This window comes from Chrysochloris asiatica, unplaced genomic scaffold, assembly GCF_000296735.1.
Source record: "Chrysochloris asiatica unplaced genomic scaffold, ChrAsi1.0 scaffold00092, whole genome shotgun sequence".
In the NCBI taxonomy this organism is placed as follows: domain Eukaryota; kingdom Metazoa; phylum Chordata; class Mammalia; order Afrosoricida; family Chrysochloridae; genus Chrysochloris; species Chrysochloris asiatica.
Window position 1 is genome coordinate 4,998,833 of NW_006408610.1, and position 15,732 is coordinate 5,014,564.

At 40.2% G+C, this 15,732-nt stretch overlaps 1 protein-coding gene and 1 pseudogene across 1 annotated transcript in view; one reads left to right on the top strand and one right to left on the bottom strand.

The window, feature by feature from the left end:
* Nucleotides 1-15,671, top strand: part of LOC102822080 — a 20,464-nt pseudogene extending 4,793 nt beyond the window's left edge.
* Nucleotides 1-15,732, bottom strand: part of LOC102834847 (chromosome unknown open reading frame, human C15orf60) — a 154,806-nt gene that overhangs the window by 114,932 nt on the left and 24,142 nt on the right. The window lies entirely within an intron of this gene.

Consider the following 15,732-nt stretch of genomic DNA (forward strand, 5'->3'; position numbering starts at 1 on the left):
TAAAGAGGATAGAGAGAAACTCTGTTAACTGATGGTATGTGGAGGGGATTATAATCAATGTAATGAAACAAGGTATATGAATGTTTGAATGTGAAACCGATGATGTGCCCTGAAAACTTTCACTCAATCCACAATAAAAACCTTAAAAACAAACAAACAAACAAAAAAACATGCTGTGTAAATATTAAATAGTCAATAGCCTAACTCAAGAATTGACAAAACACTGTTGAGATTTAAATTAATTGGCTGAAAGATCAAATAGGAGAAATGGTCAGAAACATAGAGCAAAACTACAGAGGCAGAAATTATGTGTAACAAGATACATGTGGAAGGATGATGCAGAAAAATGTTAATGATAGGAGCTGGGAATGGGGAGCAGACTGAGGAAAGGCATTAATTAAACAACTAATAGGAGGAAATATCCTTCAACTATTTGTTGTTGTTGTTAAGTGCCTTCGAGTCATTTCCGACCCATAGTAACTCTGTATAGAGTTTCTGAAGAGCAGTTGGTAAGCTTGAGCTGCCGACTTAGTGGTTCAAACCAACTTTGCAGTCCAGCATATTAACCCACAGTGCCATACCAATACCCTTCAACTATTTGTTGTTGTTGTTAAGTGTCATAGAGTCAGTTCCCACACATAGCAACCCTGCAAAGGGTTTTTTCCAAGTAGTTGGTGAGTTTGAACTGCTGACCTTGTGGTGCAATCCAACTTTGCAGTCCAGCAAATTAACACTTCAACTATAGAAAAACTTGAACTGATGATGAAAAAGGCTCATGATCCATGAAGGGAAATTAAGCTAATACCTAGACATATTCTTGTAAAAATCCTGAATTGAAACAAGGAAGGAAGAGCTTAAAAGTTTACAAGTTTAACAAAAAAATAAAACATCACAGGAAGATCCTAGAAAATGAAACCTATTTTTAAGTGATAAATGAAAGGCAAGAATCAATCATTGTTCCCTCTCTCTCCTATAAAAACCAGGGGGCATCTAGTATATATGGAGTTTTATTTATAGAAATATTCCAGATAATAAAAAAATGATAATATTATAATGTCACCATTTTTCAGCGCCTGAATGGAAACTTGGTGTGGCATTGTAGGATAAGCTAACTGCGAGATTAATGGTTCAAACCCAACAGCTGCTCCTCAGAATCCCTATACAGGGTCACTATGAGTCAGAACAGACTCTACGGTACTAACAACATCACCACAATGGATGTAAAAGGAGATCTGAGGGAATAGTGGGTTAAGCATTGAGCTGCTAACCAAATGGTTGGCAGTCTGAACCCAACAGCTGCTTTGCAGGAGAAAAATGAGATCGTCTGCTTCCATAAAGATTTACAGCTTCATAAACCCTATGGAACAGTTCTATTCCGCCCTATAGCGCTGCTACAAATTGGAATTGACTTACTGGCAGTCTAATAAAAGATGGAAGGAATACACAAGAGTCACAGTACCAAAAAGAACTGGTTGATGTCCAACTATTTGAGGAGGTAGTATATGACCAAGAAACTGATGATACTGAAGAAAGAAGCCCAAGTTACACTGAAAGGCATTGGCCAAAAAAGAAAAAGAAAAAAGTGGGGGGAGGCTCCAGGAATTGATGGAATACAAACTGAGATGTTTCAACAAAGAAAGGGATGCAATGTTGGAAGTGCTCTTCTATGCCAAAAAATTTGGGAGACAGCTACTTGGCCAATCGATTGAAAAGGATCCATGTTTGTGTCCATTTCAAAAAACGGTAATCCAACAGCATGAGGAAATTATCAAACAATAACATTAATATCACATGTAAGTGAAATTTTGCTGAAAATAATTTAAAAATAGCTGCAGCAGTACATCAACAGGGAACTGACAGAAATTCAAGCCAGAATGAGAAGAGACCATGGAAGAAGGGAAATCACTGCTGATGTCAGATAGATCTTGGCTGAAAGCAGGCAATACCAGAAAGATGTTTACCTGCATTTTATTGACTATGCAAAGGCATTAGCCTGTCAATCATAACAAAATATAAATAATATTTCAAAGAATGGAAATTCCAGAACACTTATTTGTGCTCATGGAGAACCTATACATAGACCAAGAAGCAGTTGTTCAAACAGAAAAAGGGGATACAGTATAATTGAAAATCATGAAAGGTGTCCATCACTGTTGTATTCTTTCACCATAGTTATCCAATCTCTATGCTGAAAAAATAATCCAAGAGGCTCAACTACATGAAGAAGAATGTGACATCAGGATTGGAGAAAGATGCATTAAAAAGCTGAGATGTGCAGATGACACAACCTTGCTTACTGAAAGTGAAAATTTGAAGAAGTACTTACTGATGAACGAAGACTACAGCCTTCAATATGGGTTATACCTCAACATTAAACAAAACAAAAAAAATCCTCACAACAGAGCCAGTAAGCATCATCATGACAAATGGAGAAAAAACTGAATTTGCCAAGGATTTCATTTTACTTGGATCGACAATCAACAGCCATGAAATAGCAGTCAAGATGTCAAACAACATTGAAAGAGACAAATCTGCTGCAAAAGATCTCTTTAAAGTGTTAAAGAACAAAGATATCACTCTGAGGGCTGAGGTGCAGCTGACCAAAGCCATGGCAATTTCAATCACCTCATATGCATGCAAACACTGGACAAAGAACTTCAAAAAAGAATTGATGCCTATGAATTACGGTATTGGCATAAAATATTGCTCATACCATGGACTGCCTTGGGAGAAGTACAACCAGAAGTGACAATGGCAAGACTTCTTCTCCTGTACTTTGGAGTTGTTATCATAAGGGACCCGTAGTCCCTGGAGAAGGACATCATGGTAAAGTAGTAGTAGTTGTCATTGTCCTTGTTATTAAGTGCTGTCGTATCAGTTACCACTCGCGGCGACCCTATATAGGGTTTCCAAGGAGCAGCTAGTGGGTCTGAACCACCGACCTTGTGGTTAGTAGTCCAGTGCTTGTCCTACAGCACCATACCTGAGCTCAAATCAGTATAGTAGTGGGTCAATGAAAAAGAGGCAGACCTTCAATGAGATGGACTGACACAGTGGCTGTAATAAAGGGCCATTGTGAGGATAGCACAGGACAGTGTTTCACTCTGATGTACACGGGGTTGCTATGAGTCTGAACCGACTCAACGGCACCCAACAACGACAATTAATTAATGCCTCTAGTATTGCACATCAATAGCTACAATGTCACAAAAAGAGATAAATACACATTATGTGCATTCTGATAGGAGACAATAACACCATCTACAATATAATCTTGCCAAAACATCAATAGGAATTCCGTGACGCCTCCAGATATAACTACTGATTCACACAAAAATGTGGAGGACAAAAAGATCACATTAAACTGCAGCACAGAGAAGCAATCAGCAAAATCCATACTAAGACAAAATGTAGGACAAACAACCTATTTTCCCCAACAAATAATTTATAAGGAAGAGAGAGAAGGAGGTTGGGGAAAGGTATGGATATGGATGGGAAACATAAAGATATTAAAGGACATATCAATCAATTCCAATGAGCCCATTTAAAGAAATAAAATAATAAATGAAAAAATACTTAATTAGACAATTATAAATTTGAGCACTTGACTATTTGATAATATTGAGGAATTACTGTTAATTTTTTCAGTGTGATGATAGTATTAGGGAATCCTGGTGTGGTGATATAGTATAAGCACTGGACTGCTAACCACAAGGTCAGTAGTTCAAACCCATTAGCCACTCCTCAGAAACCCTACACAAGGTCACTCTGAGTTGTAACCGACTCACAGCACTTAACAACAACAAATAGTAATATAGCTATGTTATTTTTAAATCCTTATTTTTTAGAATTACAAACTGAAATAGTTACTAATGAAATAGTATGATGTCTGGGATTTGCTTCAAAATTACATGAGGAGGTAATAGATGGGGTATTGTTGTTGTTGTGTGCCCTCGAGTCAGTTCTGACTCACAGTGATCCTGTAGGGTTTAAAAGAGCAGCTGGTGGGCTTGAACTGCCAGTAGATGAAATAAAATCAGCTGTGAATTGATCACTGTTGAAGCTGGGTGCTATGTACATTTGGATGCACCATATTAATTCTGTTTACCTTTAATTATACTGGACATTCTTTATAATAAACACATTTCTAAAAGGCTTCCATGGTCTTTGTTCACTAGGCAGAATCCAGGTTAAAGAATGCATTCAGATTATAAAGGACAAGGGCACTACATGTAATATCCTCATTCTGCAAAGAAATTCCAAATATCCAGACATCTGATAAAAAATGACTCAGTGCTGACTTTGAGAAATATTGTGACCACTGAGAAATCAGTGACTATTGAGTATTTTCCTAGAATGCTCGTATTAATGAAATATAGCAAATTCAAAGGAAAATGCTCTCTCTACTGACCAAGTCATAACAGAAAAAGATATTCATTTTAAGGTGTCAGAGAGAACTTACATCACTTTTTTTTTGAAGTTGCCATGGATCTCACCCTACTTGAATCCACAATCAACGTTCATGGAAGCAGCAGTCAGACAATCAAACGATGCACTCCACCAGACAATCTGCTTCAAAAGACCTCCCATAAGTGTTAAAAAGCAAAGAGGTCACCCTGAGGACCAAGATGCATGTGGCTCAAGCCATGATATTTTCACTCACCTCCCATGAATGCGAAAGCTGGACAATGAACAAGGAAGACTGAAGAAGAAACGAACTATCATGTGGCTGTGAACTATCATGTGGCTAGCATAGTGGTTACAAATCGGGCTGCGAACCACAAGGTCAGCAGTTCGAAACTACCAGCTGCTCCACGGGAGAAAGATGAAGCGTTCTGCTCCCGCAAAGATCAACAGCCTCGGAAACCCTGTTCAGGGTCACCATGAGTCGGAACCGACTCCACGGCACATAACAACAACAACCAGAAAAATAAACAAACCTGTCTTGGAAAAAATACAGCTAGACGTAAGGATGGTGAATTTTAATCTTATGTACTTTGGATTTGTAATCAAGAGGGATCAGTTCCTGGTGAAGGGCATCATGCTTGGTAAAGTAGAAGGTCAGTGGGAAAAGAGACAATCCTTCAAAGAGATAAGCTGACACAGTGGCTGCAACAGTGGATTCACACATAGTAATTATTAGGAGGATGGTGCAAGGAGGATGGGCGGAGTAGTACACAAGGTTGCTATGCATCAGAACCAATTAACAGCCTCTAACAACGACACATGTCAACGTTTAATCCCAGGCCTGGAGATGATCCTTTACAAAGTAAAGCATGTTTTACATTCTCATAAAGAGTCTCAGGCATCTGCAGCTTCCTGTGAGGAGATTAGGGGACACATTCGTGGGGACACCAGGCTGCATCAGAAGAGAAAGAATGAAAGGCCACTCTCCATGCTCTCACTGCTGATCACGCTTGTTGGGCTGAGGCTCCTGATTACAGTTGGCAAAACAGGGTATTTTCTGCTAGAATCAATGGCTCCAATAAAGTCATTGGGGTAGTTAAATAAATAAATAAATACATGGCTAATGGCAGGCAAGGCAAAATTGCTGGTGTAGATGCAATGGAAAGACATATCAATAATCTACTGAAAAGGGAGCTCCAGTAAGGGTTGACCATTACATCACTTTTGTATCTTCTCTTCATTCCAGCTGCTAACCTGAATGTAGTTTAGGACTTAGATCAAGCTGACCCGTCTCTTATAGTCTTTTGCCATAAACACAGTAGCAGACACTGAGATATAGTGGGAGCCTGCCTATATCACCAGCTGACTTTCAAGGCACAGTTTATCCATAGGTTATAGACTCTGAGACGTCTCTACTTATATCATAAACAAACGTATTTGTGTAAGTGTGAACTGTAAGAGAAATTTAAAATTAAACCAAAAGAGTCAAAACTACTATATAAAAATATAGAAAAGTATTTCAAATGTACTTTCCCTAAAGTCAGTAATACCAACGTTGACAAGCTAAAATAGTATTAGTCTTTGGATTGCAACAAATGAAATGATGTATTTTGATTTTTGCATTAAGACCCCTCAGACAGTGCCACAGCTGTATATACTGACCCAAACTGCTGATTTGTTTATACACTATAAAATAAAAATTTTTAAATGTGCACAATTTCTAAGTAGGCTATCAGCTGCCTTCTCAGAGACACTTTGTAGCTAGAGATTCATAAATTATATCAACAAATTTGTAGTGTATATTATGCTAATGAGAGTCATTCTGTTACATACCCATTAGCAAACTATAAGAACTCCTGATGTGGTGCTGTAGGATAAGCACTGGACTGCTAACCACAAGGTCAGCAGTTCAAACTCACCAGCTGCTCCTTGGAAACACTATACAGAATGGCTATAAGTCAGAACCGACCCTACAGCACTTAACAATGACATACTTTCAAATTCAGTGTTTTGTTTAGAATGTTTCACAGGAAAACAAAGTGCTAACAGCAGCAGTGACAATAAAAGCAATGTTAAGAGCAACAGCACACAGACCAAAAAAGAAACAGAAAAAGTTGTACAAAGGGGTTTCAAAAATTCATGGAAAATTTTCATTACCTTTTCATTCCATTTTTCCATGAACTTTTTAAAGCCCTTCTCATATATGTCTTTTTGAGGAATTTTTTCTTTTCAATTCTATAAAAATCATCTTTTACTTCAAAGCATGAGATGTGATTCTCCTTCTTTTAGCACATATCCCTAAGAATAAGACTTGGTCAGAAATGATCCAGTCCTTTCCAATCTAGTCTTGATGACACTGTATGATAAGCATGGACTGCCAACTGCAAGGTCGGCTAGAGACAGATGGGGCTTTCTGCTCCGGTGAAGACATCCAGTCTTAGAAACCCCATAGAGAGGCACTGAGAATCAGAACTGACTAAGTCAAAGTGGGTTTGGTTTTTAAAATCTAGCTACTAAATTAATGCAATCAATGCAATTACTAGACATAAATAGATAACATTTACTCAACTCCCTTCCATGTAGCACAGGAATAAATTCCATATGTCTTTGAAATTAGCAGTCAAAGTCCTTCTGGTTATTGTTTTCTCCATGACAAATAGTCTTTGGAACATTTCTCTAACATGTTAGAAAAAATTCTTTAAAAAATCCCCACACAAATAAATCTACAAGACTCACACAGCAGAATCAGAACATTTTTCCACTGGCACACTTCATCCTAGTTTTCAGCCACTCTCATTCCAGTGTGCACTTTCTTCATAGGCGCTCTCTTTTATTCACTCACAAGCAAGCCCATTTTTTTGTTGTGAAGTGCCTTAGAGTGGAGTTGATTCCAACTCAAAGTAACCCTAGATAGGGTTTCCAAGGAGCAACTGGTAAGTTTGAGCCATCAACATTTTCAGCTAGCAGTCCAGTGCTTACCCTACAGCACCACACCAGAATTCCATTTGTTGTTGCTGTTGTCATTAAGTACCATGGAGTCAATTCCAACTCATAGCGACCCTATACAGGATTTCCAAGGTTGTAAATCTTTACAGGGGCAGAACGCCTCATCTTTCTCCCATGGAACCACTGGTAGTTTTGAACTGCTAGCCGTGAGGGTGGCAGCCCAACTCGTAACCACTACGCTACCAGAGCTCCTTAGGATTCCATTCAGCTCATAACAATTCCAATATCCAAATTTTATTTCTAAATTTGGGAATTAAAAAACACCTTATTTCCCAGATGCTATGTTATCATTTGTGAGGTAAAAAACACTCCATATCCCAAATGAACAAGTTCATGAGCTTACACAGCTGGTTTTCAGGGGCAATGCCTTTATTATCGCTAGACAAAGCCTTGCATAGCATCTGGTACATAGTAGGCAAGGAACAAATATTAAACAAAACATGCTCTTCCCTATATCAGTACTGGTATAGTACTGTCCTGGTGTGGCATTGCGGGTTAATGCACTAGACTGCAAAGTCGGTTTGAACCACAAGGTCTGTGGTTCAAGCTTATCAGCCACTCCTCAGAAACTCTATACAGGGTCACTATGAATTGGAACCAACTGGACAGCACTTAACAACAACAATATGGTGCTATAAGGTAAGCACTGGGCTGCTAACCATAAGGCTGGCAGTTCAAATGTATCAAATGCTCCTCAGAAACCCTTTACAGGGTCTCTATGAATCAGAAATGGCTCAACAACAACAACATATCTGTACAGATACAGTCTACCTTAAATCATGTTACAGAAACAAGCCATGGAATCTATGAAAACTATGTCTGTGCACAATGAAATGAATCTTGTGTTCATTGAGAAAAGAGAACAGAGACTGGTCCCAAGTTGGAAATTCGTATTTAATAAAATGTACTTTGGAACAGAGACATAGAACATGTTAGGACATGAGTTACCAAGTTGGTCCTTAAAGATTCAGTATTCTACAACTTACATGGCATATAATCCAGTTAGGTTTAACCAAAAGTACAAAAAAATACTTCTGTACCTATCAGTCTGGATGGACAAGGTTGAGGTAGGGAATGTTCAGCCTGTGGCCGCATCATGCCATGAAATCATTTGGTCTGGCCCTGCCAATGCAACTGCAGTTCCAGCCATCACACTGTTGTTGTTTTTGTTGTTGTTAAGTGCTGTCAGGTCAGTTTTGACTCCCGAGTGACTCTGAATAGGGTTTCCAAGGAGCAGCTGATGGGTTTGAACTGCCGACCTTGCAGTCCGCAGTCCAGTGCTCATCCTATAGCGCCACACCAGGAGTCCAGCCATCACATTGTTGTTGTTGTTGTCAAGTGCCATCGAGTCGATTCCGACCCATAGCAACCCTGTATACGGTTTCCAAGGAGCAGCTGGAGAGCTTGAACCACTATCCTTGCAGTTGGGTGCAACTTAATTAAACATATGACTAAATGTTGCAGACCATGTAAGCTTGGTCAGAGGTTCGAGGCCCTATAGGCCCGAGTGTAACAAATGAGGCCACTGGCAGTCAATAGCAAATTGTTTTTCATCTTAGTGTTCAGTTATATTTATTAATTGCAGACAAGAAGCCCTTGATATACACAGATAAATGTGATATTTTCCTAAAGCTGAAGACTGTAAAAGTTGCAAGGTCAAGTCTTCCTCCAAAGGATTAACTAAAAACATCTTAGCTACTTCACAGTTCTTTGTTCTACAGACAAAAAAGCCATCCACCCAGAATCTCTCCCAAGTGTTAGCTATTCAGCCAAGTTCCTGAAAACCTAGCTCTGGAAGATGAAACAGCGGGACTCCGCCCAAGCTTTTGTCCTTACCTCTCACCTTCCCCCAACTGAGCTCAGGGGTTATAGGTATGTTAATTGGGCCTGAGAAACGAAGTTGCTGGCCTGGGATTCGAACCAGCAAAGTACGATGTAAAGTTACCTGAATGTCTGGAAAAGTACTAATGTTAGCTGTACCTTGCCTAAGTCCCTCCCAGCTTGGTGTGAAGTTCCTCCCCTAAATAAAACAGAGGCCCGGGCCTCCCCAGGTGTGCATTACAGGTTGGAGGGCATACAGTAAAGATTGCAGTGCATTACAAGATGGAGGGCATGCAGTAAAGATTGCAGTGCAGTGAGTTGCTGCCTGCAGAGGCCACGATGCTTGTACTCCCAAGTCTGCCCACCAGTGATGTATCCACCCTGGCTTTGGGGTGCCTCATTGTCCCCCTCTTTCTGTCTGTGTATTCTTTCGCTATCTCTATCGCCGCTGGATCTCCCCACCTCGTGAACCAAACACTCGTGAACAACACAACTATGTCGAGGCAAGTCCCCGTCAACTAAATATAGCAAGTTAATTTTTTTTTTTTTTTGCCAGTATCATTTACTTATTTTTACATATTTTTTAAGTGATTTGAGAATTGAGTGCTAGTTTACATGGGAGAGCATCAGTTTTACACTCATAGTTTCATTGCAATGGTTACGATCTCCTCCGTGCATCATCATTCAACAGTATTTGCTTCTATTCACTCTGTGGTTTTTTTATTTTGTTGTTGTTGTTTTGGGATGTACACAAAAACTCAGGAACATAAAATAATTTAAACAACCAAAGGGCATATTCTGCAAGTCTAGCAAGCTATTTTTTTTTTTTTTTTTTTGGTAGGGATGATCCATTTCTTTAGCAAGCTAATTTTTAAGCTGATAATTTTGTGTGGCCTGCAAATGATGTTCTAAATTTTGGCAGAAAAAAATGTTCCCTATTCCCAAACTCAAGTATGCTGTAGTAATTAACAATCCTCAAAAGCTTAAAAGTTTATTTCTCATTCACACTTCCCATCTGTTAAAGATCGAACTGTGTCCCCTCAAAATATGTGTCTGTTTGGCTGGACCATGATTTCAGTGGTTTGACAGTTATGTGATTATGTAACCTCATGTAACCTGATGTGACGATCCCCCATGTAACCTGATGTGAGAAACCAAAAGCTAAGAGATTGAAGGTAGGCTGTTGTTGCTGTTAAGTGCTGCTGAGTCGGTTCACCACCCTAAATCCCACCAAGACACTTATTTGATAGATGAGAGATTCCCAAGGGTGTGGCATGCAATGCCTTTCATTTTACGAGACATAAGAGCACTCTGAATTCAGACTTTTAGCCTCCTAAACTATGAGAGACATTTCTGTTTGCTAAACCACCTACTTGTGGTATTTCTGTTACAGCAGCTCTAGAGAATTGAGTCCATCCTCACTCTTATGTGTCAACACCTTCTATATCACACCACACATTATTCTTACCCACAAGACCTAGACAGACAGAGCAGGCAATGTCTGCAACACTGTGTTGTTGCTGTTTTTCCTGTTGTTGTTAAGTACCATCGAGTCAGCTTCAACTCATAGCGACACTATGCACAAAGAACAAGACACTGTCTGTCTGCACCACCCTCACGATCATTACACTTCAGCCCTTTGCTGCCAATGTGCCGATATATTTCCTTGGGGGTCCTGGCCTTTTTTACTGACCCTCTACATTAAAAAGCATGATGTGCTTCTCCAGGGAATGGTCCCTCCTGGCTTCCAAGGAGCATTCTGGCTCTACTTCTTCTGACACAGATTGGTTTGTTCTTTTGGCAGTCTATGCTACTTTTAATATTCTCCTCCAATACCATCCATCAAATGCGTCAATTCTTCTATGGTCTTCCTTATTCACTGTCCAACTTCCACATGCATATGAGGTTATTGAAAATACCATGGCTTGGCACACTTTAGTCCTCAAACTGACATCTTTGTTTTTGAACACTTTAAAGGGGTCTGTGCAACAGATTTGCCTAATGCAATACATCATTTGCTTGCTTGACTGCTGCTTCCATGAGTGTTGATAGTTGATCCAAGCAAAATGAAATCTTTGACTTTAGTCTTTTCCCCATTTATATGGATGTTCTTTATTGGTCCCATGGTGAGGATTTTGGTTTCTTTACATTAAGGTGCAACCCATACTGAAGGCTGTGGTCTTTAACCTTCATCAGCAAGTATTTTAAGTTCTCTTCGCTTCCAGCAAGCAAAGTTATATCATCTGCATATCTCAGATCGCTGAGTCTTCCTCTAGTCCTGATGCCATGTTCTTCAAATAATTAAGGCTTTGTTCCAAACTACCACAATAAAGGAAGTCACATATCATTTTTTACTTTCCCAGTATATAAAAAGTTAGGTTTGCACTATACTGTAGTCTATTAAGTGTGTAATAACATTATGAAAAACTTTGAAATATTGTGAGAATTACCAAAATGTGACAAAACACAAAGTGAGCACATGGTATTGGAAAAATGGCTCTGGTAGACTTGCTTGACACAGGGGTGCCACAAACCATACAGTATCTGCAAAGTGCAATAAAATAAGACATGCCTGTACACTTAATTTCCTTATCTGTAAAATAGTAATAGGAATAATTATATTTTAAGAGTATTTGTGTGGTGCTGTAGGATAAGCACTGAACTGCTAAACACAAGGTCGGAAATTCGAACCCACCACCACTCCTTGGAAAACCTATAAAGGGTCACTAAATCCTATAAAAGGTCACTGTCAAGTTCTGTTCTAAGTATATTATGTACTTAATGTTGTTAAGTATCCTAACGTTGGTTCAGGTTCAGAGCAAACCTGTATAGGGTTTCCAAGGAGAGGATGATGGGTATGAACCACCAACCTTGCGGTCTAGCACCACACTAGGACTCCTAATATATACACTAAATTACAGTTGCCTTGTTGTAAAAGGAATCTTTATTGTTTCCAATTGTTCCATGGCTTGGGAGAGAGGGGCTCCAGGGTGGTGAGGATACTGTCCCTGTGGCTGGAGGGAGCAATTCAGGCAGAAGGTCTGAGAATGGCAGGGGAAGGCTGAAGACCCCTCACAGGTAGCCGGGCTCCACAGACTCCTAGCGGTGCTTGAGAGTGAGCCTCTTGAAGAGATACTTGAAGCCTTTTGAAGAGAAGTTGGTCAGGTGGTCACCCATCTTTTTGGGAATTTTCACCTCCTCGTGGAGGAAATGGCTATCCAGAAAGTCACAGAGGTAGGGGTCTGTGTGGGTAGTTCACAGGGCATGCAGACCCAGAAGGACCAGGCGGCTTCCATGGTGTCCAGGGCTCTTCCCCAGTCACCTTGGGACAGACTCTGCATGTCCTGGAAGAGAGTGCAGCCGCCACACTGGCTTTGCTGCTTTTCCTTTGCCAGTTCATGTAAGAATTGTCCTATGCCTCCGAAGGCATATCCTGCAATCGAAACAGAAGCCCAGAGAGAGGTAGGTGTAAGAGGCCCGCAGATGCAGGTTGACTCCAGCCTCCACACAGAATAATCGTGATGGATCTGAGAGCTCACTGATACTTAACAAAAAGTGCACAATTAACCTGAGAATTTGGAACTAACCACAAAAACAAAACAAAACAAAACAAACGGTGTTTAGCTGGTCCTGGAAACGGGAAATGGCGAAGAAGAGAGTCTTAGAGAGGAGGTCCCACCTAAAGAGGAGGCTGGATGGTGAACAGAAGCTGAAGAGGGAGAGTTCCCACATCTATTACGTCCAAACACTGCTGAAGCTAGAGACAGATCTACAGGACCTCTGGCCGAACTTGAGTTTTTATTTTTATTGTTTACTGCTATAGGATAAGAGGCCTGGTGTGGCTCTGTGGGTTAATGTATCAGACTGTAAAGCCGTTGGAACTGCAAGGTTGGCAGTTCAAGCTCACCAGTTGCTCCTCGGAAACCCTATACAGAGTTGCTATGGGTCAGAATTGACTCGACGGCACTTAACAATAACAATTATAGGAGTCCTGGTGTGGTGCCATAGGATGTGTACTAGACTGCAAGGTCGGTTTGAATGTCAAGGTTGGTGGTTCAAATCCACCAGTAGCTCCTTGGAAACCCTATACAGGGTCAGTATGAGTCAGAACAAACTCGATGGCACTTAACAGCAACAATAGAATAAGCACTGGACTACTAATCACAAGGCTGGTTATACTCACCAGCTGCTCCTCAGAAACCCTATACAAGATCACTATGAGTTGGAACCAACTCAATGGCACTTAACAACCACCTAGTAATCAAACCCCAAACCCACTGTTAAGTAGATTCCAACTCCCAGTGATCCTACAGGGCAGAGTAGAACTACTCCCTAAGGTTTCAGAGACTAAGTTTTACTGATGCAGACTGCCACATTTTACTCCTGCAGAGAAAATTGGTGGGTTTGAAACACCAACCTTTTGGTTAGCAGCCCAACACTTAGCCCACTATGCCAGGAGGTCTCCCTGTAGTGATCACGTTCTACCTATACTTTTAACCCTGTACTCAACTGTCCTAATATTTTAAGATGGTGATGGAATACAAGGGACAGTTCCCTATGATCTCCATAGTATTCCCAGTGCCTAGGTGAATGTCACATATCCAGTAGATAATGTAATAATATTTTGTTGAAGTGATGAACTAGAGTGAAAAAAGACAATGTGACGATGACTCAAAAGACCTACTGTGGATTTCTAGTTCTAGCCAACATGAAGTAACAGGGCTTGAATTTATCCTTTTGCCTGGAACAACTACAGCACTGAACAAATGAGAAGAAGCAATAGTTTTCTAGACACTGAGTATTAACTAACAAAGGGCAATGCTCCCTGAAGACCAACTGGAACAAGAGAGGCAAGCCCGATAAGTGTCCCGGCTTGCTTCTTGGAGTTTCCAGACCAAAGGACAAGAAGGCAGGATCCAGGTGGAATCTGGAAGTCTCCCCAAATTGAGGAGATGGAGCTGGGAACCCAGGGAGAATAATTCTGTTCTACATTCGCAGCACAGAATAATAGAGAGGATAGAGGAGCAGAAAGCACTCCAGAGACCTGCAGCAGGCAGGAGTACAGATTAGCAACTGTGTGAGAGGAAATTATCGGAGGCCAGACTATGAACCACCCAAAGGATTTGAGGGAGCAATACCCAGAGCTCAGGTGGGGCACAGAGAAAAAACCCCTCACAATTCACAGAGCATTAGGAGGGTTTTTTCTCACCTAGCAAAGTTAAGAGCAAGACTTGAAAAGATCAGTATTTCCAAGTTGCTTAACTACATTCCAGAACAAAGTGCAAGGATGTTTAGGGGAATGCAAAATTCCTGTACCCTACAAGGTAAAATTCACATCAGGCACCCAATAAAAAATGTCCAGCCATGCAAAGAAGAACTACTACTTTGCTATTAAAAAAATAATAATAATTTTCTTGGGATCTTCTTGAATCTTAAATTTTCCTTAAAAAAACCCCAAAAAACAAAAAACTACTGTCATTTTAAACTGTGTGTAATCTTAAAATTCCTTACCTAAATAAGTGAACTACTATTCTCCACAAGAAATATTAGCACTTCTAAGGTAAGCAGAAGAACAGTTTAAATTAAAGCATAACTGTTAGAGACAGGAAAACCAGGGTCTGAATTCTTTCTTCTCAGTTTCTTACCACTGTGCTCCTTGGCAAGTCAATTAACTTCTCTAAGTTTTACTTCACTTATCTGTTAAATGGACCCAGTAGTATTTGCTTAATAAGGGCAGGGGCAGATGTGGAAGGGACCATCAATAGCTCATATGCAAGTTGAGGCCAAAGCTGAAGACAATTAAAACAAGTCCACAAGAGCCAAAATATGACCTTGAACAATCACACCTGAATTTAGAGATCATCTCAAGAACAGATTTGATGGGCAATATGGCAGCAACCTCCTTTACCAGTGAGAACTGAATCAGGAATCTTGCGGGCCCTGAATATTTTGGCGTCTTCAGCCTACTAAAACTATGCCAAGAATGCCTATCTTATCTCTTACATTGTCCACCTGACATTCAAACACCAATTGTTTCCTCTAATCCCAGGCTTATTACATCTGTCAGAAACCTGACATTCAGACATACAGCAACAATCCTGGACAGAGTGGTCCCTTGCTTCTTTATGTCCGAACTGTAACATACTTCAGTTCAAGAAAAGGAAAGAGAAAGGCTATGAAAGCTCTTGTCTACAGGTTTTTTCAGCTTCATTCTGGCCTTTGGCTAAGGAGAAAGGCTGTTTATATGGAAAAAACAAACAAACAAAAAACAATATAAAAACACACCGAAAAGGAAGAGACGCTTGGGGGAATTTGTGTTCTGCAATAAAACCCAGAGTAAACTCTTAGATAAAATGATGTCTTTCTGGAAGCGGTGAAACTGGAATGCTAACCATCCATATCAAAAGTATCATCATTTCATGAACCAGAAACTATAGATCTGCAGTTCTGTAATCTCCTAGCTGGTGAATATATGGCAGAAGTATAATTTCATGAACC